The 16,991-nt window shown below is 40.2% G+C and overlaps 1 protein-coding gene across 2 annotated transcripts in view; it reads right to left on the bottom strand.

Moving 5' to 3' along the window:
• The window catches only part of LOC121516594 (cytokine-dependent hematopoietic cell linker), a 133,288-nt gene that overhangs the window by 65,190 nt on the left and 51,107 nt on the right, over positions 1-16,991 (bottom strand). For both annotated transcript variants that reach the window (XM_041797955.1, XM_041797956.1), the window contains exon 3: positions 1,893-2,019. The gene's annotated coding sequence lies outside the window, so the exon portion shown is untranslated. The remainder of the gene's footprint in view (positions 1-1,892; positions 2,020-16,991) is intronic.

Here is a 16,991-nt window from a genome sequence, read left to right as displayed (position 1 = left end):
AGAGTCACCAGTTATCCTAACGAGCATGTCATTGGTGGTGGGAGGAAGCCGGAGTACCCATAAATGCACGGGAGAACATGCCCTGACCTGAAAAAGGAACCAGGAACCTTCCTGCTATGAGGCAACAGCGCCCCTCCACCCCCTTTTCTCCACCTTTCAGAAAATGTGTGCTGAAACAAGCCGTTCTCAGATTTTCCCCTCATTATGTCATGTTGGGAGTTAGCCCCGCCCCCAGGTTCGGTCGGCCCTCCCTGCTTGGAGGAAAGTTCCGCCCTCCTCTCTTGATCCTCCTCTCAGCTGCCAGGTGAGAAGAGGATCAGGAGAGCCACATCCATTAAGTCACATCCATTTCTTCAGAGGGGCGGAGTCAGACAGCTCATTAACATTTAAAGCCACAGACACAGAAACAGCTCGTTCTGAGCAGGACTGAAACAGCAACAAACTTCACAGGCATGTTTTGGGGACCTCTAAGACCGGTATAAACTTGTCTTAAAGAGGTAAAATATGTCCGCTTTAATCTTTTTACCATAATTCAAATACCATAAGAAGACTCTGTGGTAAAATGCCTCTCTTCATATGCAAACTTGATACTCTGATCACGTCTAGTCAACATCTTGCACCCTTTGCACATCTTGCAGCCATACTATCAATGCACATGGACGTATTTATACTAAAACACATTCTAACAAGAGCTGGTACACACTCACACCTTATGTCTTCTCTCTAGAACACTGCTCATGGAGCCTCTTGTGGACACTCAAGAAAGTTTCTCACAAATCTGCTTCATATGAATGCTGCTGCCAGACTAAACATGATGATATTCTGCATCAAGTCGCTCCATAAAGCCAGGTGAATAGATGGTAATTTCTCAGCAGTTTAACGTGCAGGCAGCGGTGTACTGTGCATTCAGAAAAGGTGGAGCACCAGCGGTGTTGAACCAAACACGTCTTGCCTCTCCTCACACCGAGACCTCACACATTCTCAGGGTGAAAGGTGAAAATTCCCTTTAAGCTATGTGAACACATAGGAATGTGTGCAGTTTGACAGCAGGCGTGATATTTCTCCTCCACACAGCAGAAGGTTGAAGCTGCTGGGAAGAAGCTGCAGAGAGAAGAAACCACAGCAGCAGCTTTGCCTCTGCCCTCCTAATCCCTCCACCCCTCTTTTCATCTCTCTTCATCACTGGAATTCCAAATGGGCATGAATGTTTTCTGCCCGCTTCTCTCAAAGCTGCGCATTAACAATTGCATTGCTCTGCAAATGGCATCTCCAAGGTAGGAGACGACCTTCATTTCTCCACAGAGGGCACGCCAGTAAATCCATTTCTCCAGGGATGTGGTTCACTGAATAACAAATCACGGGGGGAGATGTGGCTCTCTCTCTCCTGGTTAAGAAGCCTTTTGCCAGAAGCTTCCACTGCAGAGGCTGTAGCTACACAGGTTTGATTATGGAGAGAGGGGGTGGACAAACGGGGGATCAGAGATCTGCTCTGTGTCTATTTACTCATCTTCTGTCCATCATTTAGCTCCGTTTAAACCAGTAGAACAGTAATAATGCCAGGTGTTTTAATAAATACACTGATGTAGGCGTTCACACATACATGCAGCATTATCTCTGACACCCTCTGCATCAGTCCCCTCATATCTCACATGCATGTCCATATTCCGGCGTCTTATTTCCGCCATTCCACCTCAAACCAAATGAGCTCTGTAGAATATCAGCCTCCTGTCAGAAGCCGTTAAGGTGGCTCACATTTCATGAAAACCCTTATCTTGCTTCATGACCAATGTAATGTTATTTACGCCACACAAGCAAAATGGCCCGGGCCCTGCTGCCGCTGATAAGGGCCTTGAGCTGAGGAAGACTGTGACAGAGACCAGATTAGAAGTTACCTGATTCGTTCCTGTGACCCGAAGAAGAAGGCCAATTTTCGGCGCTGGTTCCACTGCAGACGGACCTGATTTACCATCTGTGGTGTTTTACTCAATCACCTCACTGAGAACAGCTGAAGGATCTGTCCTGTGATTGGAGAAGAGATTAGTTTGTAGATTGGAGGAGAAAAGATTCAAAAGTATTAGCTATGTGGACTCTCTGACAGATCTGGAAACTGCAGAAAGGCCGGACACAATACCTATCTAAGATGTTCTCAGTGGGAAAAGCTAGCTGGTTTCTGGCCCAGAAAAAATCAATACAAAATAGACTTTTTAAATAATGTTACAGTCAAGGTGGCCTATAAGGAGAGATAAAGAGGAGAGCTCTCTGGGGCCCAGCCAACTGGGGGATCATTGGAATGGCAAAAGTAGACAAAAGGTGGCAAAAATGGGTTATAAGTGATGAAAAACATGGCAAAATGGGCAAAAATTGGCATAAATGGGTTGAACATGTCAATAAGTTGTCAAAATAGATCACAAGTGGCAGATTAGTGTCAAAAAAGGGTTAAAGATGCTAAAAGGTGGTAAAAAGAGGTTAAAAGTCATGGGGGAAAAATGGCCAAACAATAACAAAATTTAGCAAAAAGTGGCAAAACAAAGTCAGACGTGGGTGAAAATTGGTAAAAAAAAAAAAAAAAAAGTTTAAAAATGGATTAAAAGTGATGAAAAGGGGCAAAATTGGGCAAGAAAGTGGTCAAACAATGACAAAAGTAGGAAAAAAAATTGGCATAAAAATGGAAAAATAGATCACAAGTGGCAGAAAAGTGGCAAAAAGGGTTAAAGTTGCTGGGGGGGTTAAAAGTGATTGGAAAAAATGGCAAAAAATGACAAAAAAAAAGCAAAATTGTGCAAAAGTGGTAAAATTGGTTCACAGGTCAGTTGTCCGATGTTTCTGGTTCACTTTAATGCCACGTTTCAGGCTGAAAAACATTTTTAATTTTCTTTGCTTCCCTGACCTGGAAATTGACACTATAATTACGGGGGCCTTTATTTGCTGTATTATGAACGTAAACTCTACGGTGAGGACGGCTGAACCCTACATTTTTATGGACACTGTTTTCAGCCACTGCATTTATCACTGACTACTCTCTACACTGTGATTTCTACACCCAAATCTGTGCTGATTTCTACACCAGTTCCATATAGGAGGGCCTCTATGCACGAAGATCACACCAGCTGTTTGCTAGTCTCTGAGGTTGCAGAGTCCCAGAATCTGGACATCATCCCTCCTTCTTGTTTGCTTATGGTAAATTTTCCTGTAAATATCCTGCTGATTTCATTGACCCTGACTTCACACTGAGCCGAGAGGAAAAGCTTACTCTGTTGGCATTTATACGTGCAGCTCATCCTGAAAGTTTCAGGAAGTTTTCAGGACTTTCTCACATGTGCGCAGAGCCCCAGAGGCTCATTTTGGAGGTTCAGATTGCCTCAGTTGTATGCTGGGGTTGAATTTTACAGTGGAGCAGATAAATTCAAAGCTAAAAGAATCAGAGTGGTCACAATTCAGAGACCCAGTTTGGGGAGGAATTTCCCTTTGAATAATAATGTACCACTGCCTTTCTGAGCCCATAATCCAACTATGAGGACTGGCTTAGACCAGAGTCCTTGGAGCTTATCATCTTTAGTTTACAGGACTTTTCAGGGGGTCAGAATAAAGTTTCTTTTACCCTCTGTGGTCTGCCATGTCTCTCCACTGGTGACTTTCTGTGAGAAATCTAAAAAGTTTGGGGACTTCAGGAGGAAAGAGAGAGAAGCAGTATTGATTTGAAGGCTGAGCACACATGGGACACAAAGGTGCAAAGAGCTTCAGAGTGCATGTAGGATCGCTCTTACACAAAGATGTAGCATGCACACGGTCTTACGGGGGTGCCGGCAGCTACAACCCGATAAGTGCATCATACACGCACACTCCCATGTAGGAGGCAGGTTACACTCACGCATGGACGGCTGAGAATGGAGCCCAGCGCCGGCTTATTAAATAAGTGGAGGTCCTATACATGGTGAAATGGAGCAGTGAGGGGGAGTTATATGCACTGCCTCCTCTGCTGCGTTGGTGGAGCGCCAGCATCACCATAAGCAGTCAGTCAATAGGCTGACTCAACAGTGTGTGAAATTAAGAGGGAAATAGAAGTAGACAGACATTAAGCCGCTCTCCCACTTCCCTTCAGACGCCAGACAGCGGCTAATGCAACCCCCCCAGAGCCTCCGCACGCCGCTATCACACACAAGCAGCACCAAAGCTCCACTCCTCGTCGTCTGCTTTTCAGAACAAATATATAAATAAAAGCACCAGAAAAGCCACGCTGACCCCTTCGGAAAGAAGAAATGTAAATACGACATGGTGGTGAGTTTTCTGTTTTTCTCCAACCTGCAGAGACAGGAGGGTAAACATCTTTACATGCTGCCACATGGCATGGCGCTCCAATCTGCCGCTCACAAAATGAGGTTTTGTTTGTCTGCTGTTTTTTTCTCTATATATGGAAATAGTGGAGACAAACAATTACAGTTTCTGCCAATTTCTGTCACCTGAAACTGAGAACAAAAGCATAAAAAATGAAAGAAATATCAAAGTAATACATCGTATTACCATTTAAATTCACGCTTCTAAACTCCCTCTCCAATAAAAGCAGACATCTATTGTCAGGCGTCCTCTGGGAAGATATCTTTGAATGTTTTTGTGTTTTTTTTCCTGCTCCTTGATATGTTAATCTGGGTCTTGTTTTTGAGTTAGAAACAAAATCCTTTCTGCTGAGAGCCTCATTTTGTCAAAGCAAGGGAGGAGTCACATTTCCATACCAAATGTCTGGGTTAGAATGAAACTACTATCAAGGAAATTCTCAACACTGGCCCTAATGATAAAAAAGGCAGTTGCCAAGGTAATATGCAAAATAGCCTCATTGACTCCCAAGTTGAACTATGAGAACCACCTTCAAAATGGAGACTGGGGAGTCGAGGTGATCCTGCTGACTGGAAATTAACTTGGAAACATCTTCATGCCTAATAATGCACATCTGACAATAGTTACGCACAGAGTGTTCTGTGCAGATAAAGATTTTGCAAACTAAAAACAGATTTTCAGAATGCATCTGTAGGGATTATAATGACCCTCTGTATGGGGAGTTTCTTCATTGTTGTATCGATGCTTTCACTCATGTTAACTGGTCTTCTTCTGGTGCAAAAACACTTAAAATCACAAGAAGAAAGGTTCATTTCCAGCTAAATATGAAATTAAGTCCATATTTTTTACATGCATCGTCACAATACAGCCAAGGCATAAACAGATATCTGATCTGAATGTTTGCAGACACACATTTTGTTGCTGAGAAGCATCCCCACAGCACGATGCTGCTGAGAAGCATCCCCACAGCACGATGCTGCTGAGAAGCATCCCCACAGCACGATGCTGCTGAGGAGCATCCCCACAGCATGATGCTGCTGAGAAGCATCCCCACAGCACGATGCTGCTGAGAAGCATTCCCACAGCATGATGCTGCCACCAGCATGCTCCACAGTGGGGATGGTGTGTTCGTGGTGATGTCAGTGTTTGGTGTCTTGTCTGATGGTCTTAAAGCTCCATCCTGGTCTCATCAGACCAAAGAACTTTCTTCCTCTTGACCATGGAGTCTCCCACAGTCCTCTTGCTGAACTCTAGTCCAGATTGAATCTGAGTTTTCTTCAACAGTGTCTTTCTCTTTGCCACTCTCCCATAAAGCTCTGACTGGTGAAGAACCCGGCCAACAGTTGTTGTCTGCAGAGTCTCTCCATCTCAGCTGCTGAAGCTTGGACCTCCTTCAGAGTAATCATAGGTGTCTTGCTGTCCTCTCTCACTAGTCTCCTTCTTGCACGCTCACTCAGTGTGAGGACGGTCTGATCTAGGCAGATTTACACATGTGACATGTTCCTTCATTTCTTCATGATGGATTTAACTGAACTCTGTTTTTGTCTCAATCCCCTGACTCAGACTTTTCAATCACCATATCTCTGAGTTGCTTGGAGTGTTCTTTTGCCTTCATGGTGTAATGGTAGCCAGGAATACTGATTAACCAATGACTGGACCTTCCAGACACAGGTATGTCTAGTACAAACACTGAGACACATTCACTGCACTCAGCTGATCCCCATTTCACTAATATGTGAGAATATTGGGGCTTTGCCACTGTGACTTTTGGCCATGTCGAGCCAAATCAAACCGTGTTGATTTGCTTTTTCCATCATCAGTTCGGCCATGTGAGGCCCTGACATCCATGCCAAATTTTGCATCGGGCCCCACTTTGGCAACAGGCAGCCCTACATTTCTTTATTCTTTTACTTATAGAAATGACCACATGGTTTTATTCCTATTAGCCTTTAGTGTATAAAATACCCCCAACAAAAAAAATCCACTGTATTCAGACTCATTGGTTTGTTTGGAGTCTCCATTAAAGTCAGCGTCTCTGTGATTCTGTCCTCTAACTGAGCGCTGAGGATGAACATGAGTGTCTGAGAGCTCAGGGAAGTCTGTGCCTGTAGAGACTCTTCAGATGGATATTGACCAGAGGGGGAAAGAAGCTGATGGAATTTCATTGACCTACGACATATAGCGCCGTGTTGCACAACCAGATCAATGTCTCCTCTGTCTCTTTTCTCCATTCACCTCTCTCTGGGGGACTTTTCATGCTCAAACATGCTCACATTGGGAGAAGAAGAAGAGGAAGAGAGAGAGAGAGGGGGGCGGCGGAGCACCTAGAAGCGTTGACAGATGTCTGAGAGAAGTGTACCGAGTGAGCCTCCTCAGGATTGCTGGTAAGTGCGTTTGATCTACGAGATTGAAGGACGGGCGAGCCAAGGTTTAAGCTGCTGTTGAAAATTCCTCCTTCGACTTCACAGGGAATGTAAGAAATGGAGATCCTGTGATGAGGAGGATGCAGCACAGATGCTGCATTTGCTTCTCTCACTCCTAGAGAAGTTTGGTATTCAAGCTGCTGACGTGCCAACTTTGACTTCTGTGACCAAGGTCAGAGGTGAAAATATCTGATAAATCCCTGCGGTAGATTTGTGATTCTGAGTTTTATGAGGATGAGCACGGCAGGCTGAAATCTCTGACTCCTAACGGGAACAAACAGAGATGATGTCACTGTTTCATATCTGCTGTAGTGAGAGCTCACAGTGACACAGACTTAGGATCAACGTACTCAAAGTGCAGCAGGCCCGGTGTGAGTCAGGGGTGAGGTTACAACCTTTTTTTATTTAGTTCAGTCAGCTTTCACACTGCTCTTTGTCAGGTGCACCAAAGCAGGTCAAATGTTGGATAACAAAGCCACCTGCCATCCAGAAATACGCAGAAGTACAGCGAGGAATGACATCTTATTTAGAGTTCCAGTCCCTCCCCCGCTGAGTGAAGACTCCACTTTTAAACATGAGCCCCCCTGTAGACCGTCAGGATCCCCCTGACATCCCCGTAAGCCACATGAACTGGGTTTTTCCCGAGGGTCATTTTGGACGCTTTCAAGCGCTGCTCCTCGACCGAACAAGCAGACCTCTCATGTCATAGGACAGCCTGTGTCCAGATATCTGGATTTATGTTCAATCATAAAGACATTTTAACCACAATGAGAGGAGTTTTAACCATTTTATTAGATCTGGAGGTAAATCCACCACAGGACTTATAAAGGTCTAGAGCAGGGGGGTCAAACTCAATCACAGCAGGGGCCGGATTCTGGGTTTAGGTCCAACCTGAGGGCCTAACAGGGTCAACATCTAGCCATAACTGTCAATCTCATTTTCACCAGTGATCAAATATAAAAAAAACAGCACTGATGATAAATTATTTGGAAATTTAAAAAAGTAAAAATGATAAGTTTAAAGGCTCAAATCTGAGATAAAAATTCCAACTTATAGTTCAAATGATCAGAACACAATATTAAACATAGAAAAATAATGTTTTAAGGGGAAAAAATATGAGGAGAAAGTTGAAATCAAATGTTTGAAAGGTCATAATATGAGATTAAATTTGAAATCATGAGTTTAAAAGTCAAAATATGACAAAATTTTAAATTGTGAGTCTGATTGGTCAAAATGTGGGATTAATAAAACAAAATTGGGAGTTGAAAATGTCAAAATATAAGCTAGAAGTCAAAATGATGACTTAAAAAGTTAAAAATATGACTTAAATTTAAACTTGGGAGTCTAAAAAGTCAAAATATGATATAAAAAGAAAAAATAGTCAATTTAAAATGTCAAAATATGAGAAAAAAAATGAAATCATGAGTTTAAAAGTCAAAATATGGGATTAAAAAGCCAAAACTAGGAGTTGAAAATGTTGAAATATGAGCCAGAATTCAAAAAGGTGACTTTAAAAGATAAAATTATGACTTAAAATAAAACTGGAAGTCTTAAAGATCAAAATATGATATAAAAAGTAAAAATAATTAATTCAAAATGTCAAAATATGAGAAAACATTTTAAATTGTGAGTCTGATAGGTCAAAATATGGGATTGAAAAGCTAAAGTAAGGAGATGAAAAGGTCAAAATATGATTTAAATTTTAAATTTGGGAATGTAAAAGATAAAGATGTGATATATACAGTCCAAATTATGAGTTGAAAAGGTCAGAGTATGAAATGAAAAGTCAAAATCATGAATTTGAGATTCAAAAATTAAAATATGAAATAATAACACAAATTAATTTCTTTCCCCCACATTATTGACTTTATATTTAATTTTTCTTACTCTTCACAGATTTTTATGGTTTAACAAGGATATTTAAAATAGTTAAAGTTTACATTTTTATACTGGAGGAAATCTGCAGACCTCATACTGGTGGTCCAGTTATAATACAAATATGATATGATTGGGCCGAATATTATTGTTCTACAGGCCAGATTTGCCCCCCGGGCCTTGAGTTTGACACCCCTGGTTTAGAGCCTCGTGTGAGACTCTCTTCACACCTGCTCCTGCATCGATGCCGTCAACTCCCACCTGCATCCACAACAGGTGCGTGAGTCCTGCCCGCATCCTGCACAGATTCTGGTAATGCATGTTAAATATTCAGAATAACAGGAAATTCATTTAATTAAAGGTAAAATTGATGTGTTCACTGAGGCGCCACCCTGGTTCAGTTTCCTCTCTGAATGAAGGAAACCCTAAGAAAACAAACACATCCTCGTCATGCTTACTGGTGTCCAACATGGATAGAAAAGCAGCTGGGAGTCTAAGAACTCCTGAATATGGCTTAGTGATAGCAATGCCAAAGTAATATTTACCAACCTTATTTACTAATAATTTATTTTAAAGTCACACAGAGGTGAAATTGTTTCCTGATCTCCGGAAAGTTTGTGCGTAAAAACTGCAGCACACTTCCATCCGCTCTCACAGACAGTAGACTAACCTTTACTCTTTTGGACTCATAACTAGATGCTGCATGTATACAGACAATTTGCATGGAAAGAGGTGTTTTTCAGAGCCGTGCACCCCTGTGCCATTGTGGTAAAATGCTGCAGTGAATTTCATCATGCAGTGTGCACCGTGTGCTCTGCAGAGCATCTTTTTTTCACAATGTCACTTCTTAACCATCTTTTCATTCTTCAGATCATAGAAGAGCTACAGATTTAATCTAAAACCATTTTTTCTTCCTAAATAAAGGAGACCCACAGTCTAATAATGCTTTCAGCTTATATTCTGATACTCTACAGAGCTCATTCACTAACCTCTGCTCTCCTGTCACACACCAGCCTCTGCTGCTCTGTCTCCTCCTCCTCCTCCTCATGATGCAGCTGTACATTCACCAGCATCAGACAATCTCCTGCAGAGTCTTTGACAGGTTTGCAGCATCTTGATTGACTGTTATTTAAATTTGGCGTTTATTCACAGTTCCAGTCGATCGTTTTAGTAAGTTTCGTTTTTCCGAATACTTTCACTTTCAAGCAGGAGCTGTGTGGGGATGAGAGCGGACCTTTAGGAGACGTGATCGGACCAGTCAACAGTCAATAGCGCAGCTGTGGTGCCGGTTCATGGCAGATATAATAGCCTGAATAAAAGAATAAATCATACTGGCCCAAAAGTGCGTCGGCACACCAGGAAATGCTCAGCATGCCAGATAGCGAGTCCATCCCTGATGGAGCGAACCAAAATTAAAGTCAAATGAACCAAAAGGCTCGGTTGTGAATGCACCCTTATAGGATCTTACACCAACTCTCCTCTCTGTATTGAACTTATGCTTATTTCCTGAAGCAAATACTCATTGCTCATTTGAAGCAATCTGCCTTCTGGAAAAAAATAATTTTAAAAAGCTTTTAAAATCATTATTTATAGCAGCGGTTTGTCTGGGAGAAAGGGAAATCAAAGTCAGGAGCTGAAAAAGCTTTCCAGATGTGTCCTGCCTGCTCGGCATTTATGAAACGAAGGGTCGGCACGGAGGCAGAAAACCAAATGTTTACTGAAGGTGAGAGCCAAAGCTGTGAGATTTTGTAATAATTTTGGTGTCTCAATAAAGGCTCAAATTATGAGTCATGTTGTTATAATTGGAGAAGTGAAGAGTTAAGGAAGTGTTTCACTGTGTGTGAATGACTCTGAGCAGATGGATGACACTGTGAGACTGAGATTAACCGCTACATGTGTTAAACTTGAAATGCAATAGAAATAAATATCTCTATAGAGAGAGGAGGTGTTGAATATGCAGAGATTCATCATACTCTTTGTGCTGGAGTTATCGTCTTCTTTGGGTGCATTTTCACCGTACATACACTGAAGTCACTGAAAATGGACCTTTTAAAAACCTCTTCCAGGATAAACTTTTTTTTATTAACTCAGTTTACAGCATTTGAGCTAACTCTGAAAATGGCAGCAACACATCTCAAAAAAGTAGGGACAGGGTGACAAAAGGCTGCAGACTAACACAAAGCTAGAAGCTAGAGACCCCCAGAGGCCAAGTGATGCTCGAGACCAGTGTTTCCTGAACTTTTTATTCTGGTTGTCCATTTTTAACCAGGTAGAAGCCATTGTTCAGAACAACTTTGTTTCTTAAGCTGTTGCTCATCAGTTCTGCCCTCTATGCCATCCTGGTTGAGCTGATAGCTTGTGCTAGCCTGAAATTTTTTATTCTGAACTCAATCTGGTCCTGACCTGGTGTTTTCTGTTTTACAAACTTGCTAGAAGCCACTTCACCTCCGTCACCACGACTTTCGTTGCAAGCTTGATCCTTTGGGCCTTCAGTGGCTGTCTGGATAAAACAAAGTGTTTCCTCTTTCTTTGTTTACAGCACTCTCGCTGCTGTAAATTTCCCCTTTGTGACTAATAAAGGAATATCTTAACGTTTCCATGACTGTGGCTTTAGCTGTGTACTGCAGACATGAATGTCACATTAAAGGGGACATATCATGCAAAAAGCACTTTTTCAGGCTTTTCTAACACAAATATGTGCCCCTGGTCTGTCCACAACCCCCTCAAGTACCAGAAAAATCCATTCCCTCCCCCCTCTCTTTCTCCACCTTTCAGAAAATGTGTGCTGAAATAAGCCATTCTCAGATTTTCCCCCCATGATGTCATGTAGGGAGTTAGCCCCGCCCCCAGGTTTGCTTGTCCCTTCCCGCTTGGAAGAAAATTCCGCCCTCCTCTCCTGACCTTCCTCTCAGCTGAGAAGCTGTAATGATGTTACAGGTGCTTCGCAGCATCTGTAACATCAAGAGAGCCACATCCATTTCCTGAGAGGGGTGTGGTCAGGGGCGGAGTCTGACAGCTCAGTAAGATTTAAATTCACAGACACAGAAACAGCAGGGCTGAGCAGGGCTGAAACAGAGGAGTTTTTAAACATGCAAACATCCAATACTGGAGTGTTTTTACGGCAACAAACATCTCAGGCATGTTTTGAGGACCTCTGAGAACAATATAAACTTGTCTTAAAGGGGTCATATGTGTCCCCTTTAAATACGGTGGCAAAGAAATTCTGAAAATTCATGCAGCAACCCCAAAAATCTCTCACGATCTGACTTGTGGAAGCAGATATGGTGGAGAAATGTTCCCAACTGTGGCCTTGTTCTTCGAATATTTTTCTTATTTAATGATTTAATCCTTGAGAGACCCTAGGGGCATTCTGTGCCTTTCAGTTTTTCCAAGCCAGTTTGGCTGTGTTGAACGGATATAGGTAAAATTTATCAGAGGATATTCATTTTTAAGAAGTTTTAGAATTGTAGTTTCAGTTCCTCAAATGATCCTAAATGGCTAAGTTACAAAAAACCCGACTCATTTGTTCCCAAGGACCAAAAATGTCAAATTGAAAACCACTGAAAATGCCATTTTTGATTCCACATTAATCTTAACATGAACTCATACATTCCTTTATGTTCAGATTTCATTTTTGACTACTAACTTTCAGTTTTTAATTTCTAAAGTTTCCAACCAGAGGGTGCTACTTTTCCACATTCAAAGCATGCTGCAAAATTTCACACATTTTCTGTCAGGGTGAAATGATGAGCGTGTGTGTGTGTTTTATTATGAGTTTTGTGATTTTTTCAAAACGCGATTTTTAAATACGAACCTGCCCGCCTGTCCTGAAAGCTACCTGGAAGGTAGGTGGAGAAGAAGACTGACCTTTAACCTATAAAATAACGGTTACAAAAATGAATGAATAAACCCTCACCTCGTCACTGCTGTAAATGATGTCCGGCTCACGATCCTTTTTGGTCTTCACAGGCTCTCGTTGCTTAGTGATGTGATGTTTTGGTAACAGATCGGCTCATTCTAAAATCTGAACGCTAGATGTCGCTAAAATTCCAAATTCTACACACTGCACCTTTAAGGGTCTGAAACTTAAAATGCAGGGGTGTCAAAGTCAGTCACAGCAGGGGTTGATTCTGGATTCAGGTCTAACCTGAGGGCCCAACAGGGTCACCTTTTTAAACATAAACTGTCAACCTTGTTTCACTAGTATTATATGTATATATATATACATATGATTTAAATTTTTAATCAGATTAATCACAGGGTTGCTGTGGATTAATTTTGATTAATCATGATTGAATAACATTCACTTTTAATCTATATTAATTGTGTTTCATTTTGCAAGCTTGGCGACGCATAAGCCAAAGTGCTAGCAGAATCCCAGACGAACGTACGCTTCGCGTTAACATGGTATTTAAGCAGAAAGTGCTTCGGTGAAACGAAAACTCCTTCCTGCAGAACGTGCATAATACTTTGTGTCGGTCGACTGTTCCGTCTTGGGTTTTTGTTTTGTACTTAAATTTCCCATCGAGAGGGCCAATGTGCTGTTTAGCATCTTCCATATCGAGTTGTTTGGTCACTTCCAGATCAACGGCCCGTTCGCACATGCATGGCGGCATGCTCGACGGTAACCCTACTTGGACAAACTGCCTGAAATGCGCTGCCAGAGACGTTACAGGGATTTTGAGTTAATCTGCGCTGTAGATGGGTTAACTGCATTAAGATTTTTAACCAGATTAATCATGATGATGGATTAATCCGCATTAACGAGTCAATTTTGACAGCCCTAATTTATACAGATAAAAAAAAACCTGAGCACTGATGATAAACGATTTTGACATTTAAAATTAAAAAGATAAGTTTAAAGGCTCACAATCTGAGAAAAGTAACATAATTAGTTCAAAAAGGTCAAAACATGGATTTGAAATTGAAAAAAAATGTTTTTAAAAGGCAAATATATTAGAAAGAAAGTCAAAATCATGAGTTTAAAAGGTCAAAATATGAAATAAACTTTGTAATTATGAAATGAAAAGTCAAAATGTGATTCAAAATTTTCAATTGTAAGTCTAAAAGGTCAAACTATAGGCTATGAAGTCAAAGTTTGGAGTTAAAAATATGAGATAAAATACAAAATAATTGATTAAAAAGATGAAAATATCACTTAAAATTAGAATTATGAATCTTAAAGTTCAAAATATTATATGAGAAGTCAAAATTATGAGTTGAAATGCTGAAAGTATGAAATTTAAGTCAAAATCCTAAGTTTGAGTCCTAATTGTGAGATGCTAAACTGAAAATGTGAAATTAAAACACAAATTAATTTATTTTCCCACATTCCTGACCTCTTATCGAAATATTTTAACTCCTTACTTTTTCAGATTTTATGATTGTACTTTTTAGAGCGACCCTAACACACCGTCAATCTCTCCAGTGGTCTTATAAAAATCCTCAGCAGTGATTAAAAATATATTACTTCAGGGTTTCAAACTTTGCTTTACTTTTACTTTTAGAATAGAAGTGTTCCAATCACCTGTCAGGGTTGTTTCTCATCCTAACTCTATCAAATGCCTGCAGAAATGTGCAGAGAAGCAACCAAACACCAGGAGAATTAGCAGTGACATCTCAGGAGAAACAAATTGGTGCACTGCCACACAAAACAAGAGGGGACTTCAAATGGCCATGTTTCAATTAGTGGAAGGATTGCATTATCATTCTCCAGGTGAGGAGCAATACATCAGCCGAGCGGGTCATTGGATTTTCCAGGCTCACGGGTGAGAGGATTTGGTCAATCATGAAACAGCCAATTGATTTTCCTCTCTTTATTTGCGGAAGTTGGCAGAAGGCAGAGGCAGATCTCCCTCCCTGTGCTCACTGATTGAATGTAATTTTGTCTCAAGCACACTTACCACCTGTTTTCTGTTTTCTCTGCTTGACATTTGGGAATATGAGATTCAACGTGAGAACGAACAGCAAATGTTCTCAAAAGAAGCTGTACTTTTTTCTAAATGTCAAATCAAATCAAATTATTCTTTTTAAAGAAACTTTTCTTCAGTTGGAAATTCAACAGTTTTTCTTTCATTTGCTTTAGAAAGTTTGGAAGATTCAGAGGAAGGAAGCTCGCTGGAAAAAGACTAAAATAGACACGTCAGAGGATCATTGCTTTACTAAAGAGTACAGATAGATTCACACAGTTTCAATCATTATCTATTCATCATTAACGTTACCTGGTAGTTCAAACAGCTGACTGCAATGACCTGGACTTAACAGAAGGACACCAGGCTTTAAAAGACACAACATAAGAGCTGTACCGATCTCAGCACTCCTGGAGTTCACCTCTGCTCTGTGGAAGTGTTAACATGTCTGAGCTTCATATAATGAGAGTTTAGCTTCTATGGGCTTATGGCGCAGACATTAAGACAACCGTTAAGAGGAGAAAGTCTTCTCTTTGGTCCTCGAACACCAAATTATCCAACAATGTGATTAATACCTTGGATAAGTGGTAAGAAGTGAAGAGGTGCTATATAGCAAAGAAATCTTAATTTTTAATTTTGTTTGTTTATTTTGACAGGAACAATGTACAGCTACTTAGCTGTACCAGAGTTAGCGATTAGCTAATTTACATCTGTCTTCTCTCGGCAGGAGAGGGAGACAGAGTCTCTGTTAATTCTCTATAAATATCATTAATCATTAATATCCTTGGGGAAAATGTGATAATGTAAGGAAAGCTTGGTATCTTTAGGAACACTTGGAATTTTAAGGAAAACTTGGTATTGTTAGGAAAACTTGGTATTGTTAGGAAAACTTGGTTTCGTTAGAAAAACTTGGTATCGTTAGGAAAACTTGGTATCATTAGGAAAACTTGGTATCGTTAGGAAAACTTGGTATCATTAGGAAAACTTGGTATCATTAGGAAAACTTGGTATCGTTAGAAAAACTTGGTCTCATTAGGAAAACTTGGTATTGTTAGGAAAACTTGGTATCGTTAGAAAAACTTGGTATCATTAGGAAAACTTGGTATCGTTAGGAAAACTTGGTCTCATTAGGAAAACTTGGTATTGTTAGGAAAACTTGGTCTCATTAGGAAAACTTGGTATCGTTAGGAAAACATGGTATTGTTAGGAAAACTTGGTATCATTAGGAAAACTTGGTATCGTTAGGAAAACTTGGTCTCATTAGGAAAACTTGGTATTGTTAGGAAAACTTGGTATCATTAGGAAAACTTGGTATAGTTAGGAAAACTTGGTATCATTAGGAAAACTTGGTATCGTTAGGAAAACTTGGTATCATTAGGAAAACTTGGTATTGTTAGGAAAACTTGGTATCATTAGGAAAACTTGGTATTGTTAGGAAAACTTGGTATCGTTAGGAAAACTTGGTATTGTTAGGAAAACTTGGTATCATTAGGAAAACTTGGTATCGTTAGGAAAACTTGGTATCATTAGGAAAACTTGGTATCGTTAGAAAAACTTGGTATTGTTAGGAAAACTTGGTATTGTTAGGAAAACTTGGTATCGTTAGGAAAACTTGGTATCATTAGGAAAACTTGGTATCGTTAGGAAAACTTGGTATCATTAGGAAAACTTGGTATCGTTAGGAAAACTTGGTATCGTTAGGAAAACTTGGTATCATTAGGAAAACTTGGTATCGTTAGGAAAACTTGGTATTGTTAGGAAAACTTGGTATCATTAGGAAAACTTGGTATCGTTAGGAAAACTTGGTCTCATTAGGAAAACTTGGTATTGTTAGGAAAACTTGGTATCGTTAGGAAAACTTGGTATCATTAGGAAAACTTGGTATCGTTAGGAAAACTTGGTCTCATTAGGAAAACTTGGTATTGTTAGGAAAACTTGGTCTCATTAGGAAAACTTGGTATCGTTAGGAAAACTTGGTATTGTTAGGAAAACTTGGTATCATTAGGAAAACTTGGTATTGTTAGGAAAACTTGGTATCGTTAGGAAAACTTGGTATCATTAGGAAAACTTGGTATCGTTAGGAAAACTTGGTATTGTTAGGAAAACTTGGTATCATTAGGAAAACTTGGTATTGTTAGGAAAACTTGGTATTGTTAGGAAAACTTGGTATCATTAGGAAAACTTGGTATTGTTAGGAAAACTTGGTATCATTAGGAAAACTTGGTATCGTTAGGAAAACTTGGTATTGTTAGGAAAACTTGGTCTCATTAGGAAAAATTGGTATTGTTAGGAAAACTTGGTATCATTAGGAAAACTTGGTATTGTTAGGAAAACTTGGTATCATTAGGAAAACTTGGTATCTTTAGGAAAACTTGGTATCTTTAGGAAAACTTGGTATCGTTAGGAAAACTTGGTATCGTTAGGAAAACTTGGTCTCATTAGGAAAACTTGGTAT

The sequence above is a fragment of the Cheilinus undulatus genome, linkage group 10, assembly GCF_018320785.1.
Source record: "Cheilinus undulatus linkage group 10, ASM1832078v1, whole genome shotgun sequence".
In the NCBI taxonomy this organism is placed as follows: Eukaryota; Metazoa; Chordata; class Actinopteri; order Labriformes; family Labridae; genus Cheilinus; species Cheilinus undulatus.
The sequence above is the reverse complement of the archived record's forward strand: the minus strand, read 5'-3'. Positions and strand labels throughout refer to the sequence as shown.